Source organism: Halichoerus grypus, chromosome 5 (assembly GCF_964656455.1).
Source record: "Halichoerus grypus chromosome 5, mHalGry1.hap1.1, whole genome shotgun sequence".
In the NCBI taxonomy this organism is placed as follows: Eukaryota; Metazoa; Chordata; class Mammalia; order Carnivora; family Phocidae; genus Halichoerus; species Halichoerus grypus.
Genome location: NC_135716.1, coordinates 107,948,800 through 107,955,550, shown reverse-complemented (window position 1 = coordinate 107,955,550; position 6,751 = coordinate 107,948,800).

The following is a 6,751-nucleotide window of genomic DNA, read 5'->3' as shown; positions in this document are numbered from 1 at the left end:
TGAATAATAACAATGTACGTAAGTTGCTTGTGGTTAATTTATTCCCTTACCACTTTTGTTTTTTAAATAGTTGAATTTAATAATTTGTCTTTAAAATTAACTCAGGAGAACTACCCCTTGAAGGGGTAGATTCCAGTTTTAAAGATTGTCAATATAAAAAAATCCAAGTATTGTGCTTTCAAATGAAATACTAGCCCCTAAAATTATGATTTCTACCAACTAGAAATATAAATCAATTTTAAAAGGATTTTATACTATATCTAACATCTTTTAACCTCTTGAGAATTCATTCTTTCATTCAACAAATACTACCTGCTAACCATGTACCACCTTAGATGCTGTAAATGGCACATAAAACACAGTCCCTTCTTATCATGGGGTTTTCAGTCTGCTGTGAGGTAAGTAAACAAGCACTTAGATAGTTTGATACGTTTTATGGAGAAACTACTGGGTGCTATTAGATCATACTTAACCTTTATCAGGTAAGGATTCTTGGAGGTAGTTACACTTTAGAGCTGGGTTGGAAGGAGGAATGAGGAAGGGAACTGTTGAAGACAAAAATAGTGCGTTTAAAAAATAAAGAGATACCTGAGTCAAGATGATGGCACCCTAGAGAAACTAAAAGTTAACCTGGCTAGGTTGTAGATTATGAGACAGAGACGCAGTAGAGAAAATGTGTTTTGATAGGAAGAGGTCAGATTATGGGCCATGCTAAAGAATTTGGACTCTAAGATCAGTGATTTTTAAAGTTATTGGTAAAATGGATTTAAGAGGTAACATGGATGATATGGCAATACTGGTAAATTTACCCTGCTTATTAAAAAATACCCCTTTAAATACGAATTTTTTCTAATTCTAAAAAAAAAATCACAAAAATTAAATTTATTTAAAACCTATCCAAGAATCTCAAATTTCGATACTAAATTATTTTAAAGAATACAAAGTTAAGACTTCCAAAAGTATTTTTTGTCAAATGCCATTAAAAGGAAGGCACCCTAATGCATTATCCTGACAATCTAAACCCCATGACCATGCTTCTCTGATTATATGATAAGGATTAGCCAAAACCATGGAATGCTGTATGTTTTTGAATTGTCTTTTTTAAAATGGTAATTAAAACTTTTCTCATTAAAACAAACATGGATATGTCATTGGAAGAATGCAAAACATAAAGCCTGTAAGTTGAAACATAAGATTTAAAATGAAATTTCAAAGCCATTTTAGCCACCATGCTTTAAGGACCATTTTAGTTTGTGCATCGTAATAACCCAGGAATACTGGTTCACTTTCCTATGCTGTTCAGGCTGCTGTTTGGCTTTAGAATTCTGAGAATCCCTACTCTTAAGTAATATAGAAGTTTTAAATCTGAAATGCCAATTTTGTTGAGTCAAAAGAGTTGGTGTATATGAACAAATATCCCTTTATAAAAACGTTTTAACCATTAAAAAGGAAGTCTCAAAGCAAGTCTAAATGTTATTTGCTAATAAGATAGAAAAGATAGAAGTATGTTAACCATAATTTGTCTTTTAGCTAGTTTAAGTACAGTTATACTTGCAACATATTCTTGAGTTTAAAACCACACTCATAACCAGTTTAATGGATTGAAAATTCAACATACTTTTCTTTACCACCTGTGTCTCTAAATTTGCTATCTACTTTGGCTTATCAATTTGTATACTAAAGCCATATGTAATTGAGTTTAGTGAAAATTATTTGAAATCAAGAAAACAAGATCTCTATGGAAATATTGAACTTCATAATAGATAAACAGAATGTCCAAAAATACTTGTGTTAGCATTTGCTTTCTTTCTGATCACTGAATTACCATACTTAACCTAGAACTCTATAGAGGTTCCTTACCAATATACTCTCTCTCCCTCAAGTATAGTCTCTTTCTGTGTCTCTGTTTTTATTAACCATTCTTAACTGGGATGAGGTATAGAGTTGATACCCAGGCCAAATTCCAGTTTAGGAACTCCAAAAGACTCACATTTTTGACACATATTTAAATGAATTGTTCTTGAACAGGTGTAATTTAGTTGTAAGTAAGTTTAATACTGTTTCACCTAAGGAAATCAAAGAACTCTCATTCATTCTTTAATATATTTACTGCATAAATTTCAGACCATCTTGGTCTAAGGTGGCCTAATAAGTATAAATAAGTATAAAATAACTGGCAAAATCCATCCAAATTTTGTTTTCACTTACTGCCTATTTTTATTAAATTCTATATCTGAGCGTGGGTGCGAGGATTATATACTAGCACACAAGAATTTATTTTCCCCAAGAATAGTTAGAATGTTGTCTTCCAATGGGGTTGGAGAGCTGAAGTATTTAGTTCCTTATAGATTCGTTGAAGCAAATGATAGGAAATCATTTAGCTTTTAAAGACACAGAAGCAGCCAAGTCCTATAACATGTAACAATTTCCAAAAGACCACAAACGGTTAGATGTGTCCCTCTTTTATATCTATACTCAACAATCAACACTTAATGCATGGAGATCTGAAATTAAGGTGAACCCTTTTCTTGCCCTTTCTTACTTCAGGGGGAGGGAAGAAGTATTATGTATTCTTTAAGAACCTAATTTGCTGTGATAAAGACATCAGAGTCAACCATGGACCTAATTTAACTTTGTTAGATTCACAGTGCCAAAAGAAGACAAATTCCTTTAATTTGACTATACAATGATAACTAAAAGCAAATTATCCGTATGGTAGCTCTTCAGCCAAAGAGAGATGAAGAAAAGATCTTTATTGAATCTATCCATCTTGGTCATTTATCTGTATAACTCTTATCCCTGACACAATTTTACATTACTTAACATTTTTTCTGTCCTTTGGATGTAAATCTCATACATTTTTATCATAAGATCTAAATGGATTTTTGCACTCGAGAGCCAGAACTTTCTCTCAGCTGCCCTCTATCTTTCCCACAGGATGAGCATGACAACATCTGTTTTTTTAGGAAATAACACACATGGTGGAGCAGTGGTGACAGAAAACACAAATCTGATGTCCACTAGGTCTTATTTAGTTCTAGTCCTGTAGTAAATTTTAAAAATTTAAAAAAATATTTTCTAGTAACACTTATATATTCTGTACTTTATATGCATTTGTACATGATTCCTGTTGTAACAGTGTGAAGCAATTATTTCCATATTAGAGAAAATGAGGATTAATCAGTGTTACTACCAAAGTCACATAGTAACTGGCAAAGCCTGAGCCCATGTTTTAAACACTAATCCACTATCATCTCAGCCCATAGACTGTTAGTGATCACATTTTATCATATGCCTTCATAAATATGAACAGTTTTGTTTAAACACATTTACTTTTAAGCCTGTCTTATTGCCTTGCCTACCTCAGGCTCTAAGTTTCAGAGCCATGTGATGGGGCAAATATACAAAAAACTAGGCTCACTTTTCAGTGGGAGTGTTTTAATCAGGGTCCAAGTGATGGGATTCTTTGCTATTGAGTCTTTAAGCTGGCTATTTCTATTTTTATTGACTATCAATGTCATGAGGCCTCAAGTCTGAGTTTCTGAAAACACTGGCCTCCATTTCCACCAGGGACCTAATCTGGGACTGGCTTCAATGTCCACTGATCAGACCTTCATTTTCTAGGGCCTCAACCTATACCAATTTATAAAACAGGCCTGTGACTGGCTTCATTTAACTTCCAACAACTTCCTTGGGCTTCAGCATATTAATAATACCTAATAATTAAGAATTGCTCTGTGCAAACTCTACACAAAGCATTTTATATAATTCCCAAAGTCGCAGAGTCTTTAAAGTGGTAAAGCTGAAATCTACCTTATGAAGTCTGTCTCTAGAACCTGGACTCAACCTGTCGTACCTATTTGAGACATTTTTGAAATATTTGAGTCAGCTAAGTCCATCCCTTGAACACTGCCCAAAGTGTAAGGTCTGCTGTATATTCACCCTACTTTTCTTTTTTTTTAAGATCTTATTTATTTATTTGACAGAGAGAGACACAGCGCGAGAGGGAACACAAGCAGGGGGAGTGGGAGAGGGAGAAGCAGGCTCCCCGCGGAGCAGGGAGCCCGATGCGGGGCTCGATCCCAGGACCCTGGGATCATGATCTGAGCCGAAGGCAGACGCTTAACGACTGAGCCACCCAGGCACCCCATCATCCTCATACTTTTCTGTGCTTTCTCTTTTCACTGGGCTGTGGAAACCTCACTCCTCACTCCATGGTCAACAAATCCCTCAGAGAGTTCATATAATGCTTTTTCCACTTCCTTAATTAAAACCTGGTTCTTCTCATTTTACATGTATCCCACAGGATCAGAAGTTAGGGCATGCTCTTTTCTCTCAACTACTGCTTCTATCTTCTACTTTCAAGTAAACATTACCACTCCATTGAAACTTGTGCATCTCACTATGCCTTCTGCCCATTTCCATCTCTACAATGTAGCAACCTCCTGTTCACTCCCTTACATTCATTGAAGACTTTTGCATCTGGCTTTTTTTCTTATCACCCAAGTGCTGACAATGGCCTGATTGATTTCCTGTCCATGTTCATAACTTATGGCATCTAGTCTCCTCAGAGTTTCTTGCTTTCCTAAACTCCAGTGACCCAGACCACAAAACTTCAGCCATCTCTTCCATGGCACATCTCTCTGATTTTTTAATCTTCTAGAACTACTTTACCTCTGAAAATTTGAACTTTGAGAAATACCTTGGGGACTTTTGTCTTTTAAAAAATCTGCTGTTTCCCTGTGCTTAAAACAGTATTTGGCACATATTAAGTGTTTAATAAATACCTATTGGATCCACAAATTCCAACTTTTGGTTTTTTAAAGATTTTATTTATTTAAGGGAGAGAAAGAAAGAAAGAGGGAGCAAGGATCTCAAGCAGACTCTGTGCTGAGCACAGAGCTCAATGCGGGGCTCAGTCCCATGACCCTGAGATCATGATGTGAGCCAAAATCAAGAGCAGATGCTTAACCAACTGAGCCACCAGGTACCCCAACAAATTACAACTTTTAATTTCTTAATACCAGTATACATGATTTTTGGAAACAGCCTGTGTCCTTTGATTCTTCCAGTTCTTATACCTCATCTGAAACACCTCACTATAATCTCCGTTTTCCTTATACTTGCTATTTATATCATACCTGCCCAGCAAATCTCAAGTCAGATTGATATCAAAATCTAAATTCTTTGCTCGATTTACTGAGTATAGTTGAACAAAATTGTGTACTTTTAAAATATTAGTTCAACTCATCTGAGTCCTTTGCAACATCGATTAAACATTTTAAGGATCAAGGTCAATTCCCTTTTTCTATTTCCTTTAGCCTATATACACATATTTCCAACTTTGCCTCTATCAAATACTGAGGATTCACAAAACATAACTTCACTTTTGGTACACATTTGTCCTGTTGTAATGTTCTAACTTTCCTCTTTCCTAGTCTAGACTTGTCTTTATTATTATTTTTTTTAAGTAATCTCTATACCCAACGTGGGGCTCAAATGCACAATCCTGAGATTAAGAGTACTCCACTGACTGAACCAGCCAGGCACCCCGACTTGTATTTATTCTTAAAACGGAATTGTGTTAGGGCGCCTGGGTGGCTCAGTTGGTTAAGCGACTGCCTTCAGCTCAGGTCATGATCCTGGAGTCCCGGGATCAAGTCCCGCATCGGGCTCCCTGCTCGGCAGGGAGTCTACTTCTCCCTCTGACCCTCCCCCCTCTCATGTGCTCTCTCTCTCATTCTCTCTGTCAAATAAATAAATAAAATCTTTAAAAAAAAAAAATGGAATTGTGTTACTGGGAATTCTTACCTGATTTCTCAGCCTAGATTTGGTAATTTGTCTCCCTGAACCAAGTGTTTATTTGTATCACTGCACATGCCAAATTTGTTCTATTCAAGCAAAAATTACAAAAATGACCCACAGTCTAGCAAAGAAAAAACCCACATTGCCATTATTATAATAGAGATGTAGATATAATTGTGCTATGAGAATACATGGAAAGGATAAATTAATGGCACAAGGGATGTAACATTTGACTAGAGAACTGAAGGGTAAGTAAGCATTTGCCAGAAGGAGAAATGGATAAAGAAGGCATCCTAGGTATGGTGAAAGATTTAGGCAAAGGCACAGAGTAATGGAAAGATATTTTATCTTTAGCTCATATGAATAACACAGTATTGATGAAGTATAATATGGGAGATGGGGAGTGGTAAGAGATAAGTCTAGAAAAGTTGGTAAGTTTCCTCTTTTATGCTGAGGATTTTAGTCTTCCTTATAGATAAAAGTTGTGAATATTTAAATTGGGGCTCTGTGGCCTCAGGAACCCCTGTCTTATACCCACTTCAGCCTCAGCTGTCCTGCCAGGTTGCTTTCTTCACAGAAAGCCCTAGGAGCACCCCCGCCCATGCCCCCAAGCTTCAGCTGTCCTGGTAAAGCCCCCTCTGTATGGAGAGCCACAGGACCCACCAGCTCATATCCAATTCAGCTTCAGCTGTCCTGCCAGTACGTCCCCTGCCTGGAGAGCATAGGGACTACCCCAACCTGTGCCCACTTCAGCTCCAGCCATTCCACCAGGGAGACCCCAGCCCAGAGTACCCTAGGATCCCAACCTATGCAGTTACATCTCCAGCTAGCCAGCCAAAGTCACCAGGCACACAATCTACTCAAGGTCTGACCACACACAAGATCATTCCTTCAAGTTTAGGAGAGCTAACTTTTCCACCTAATTCATAGAAACAAACACAAAGTC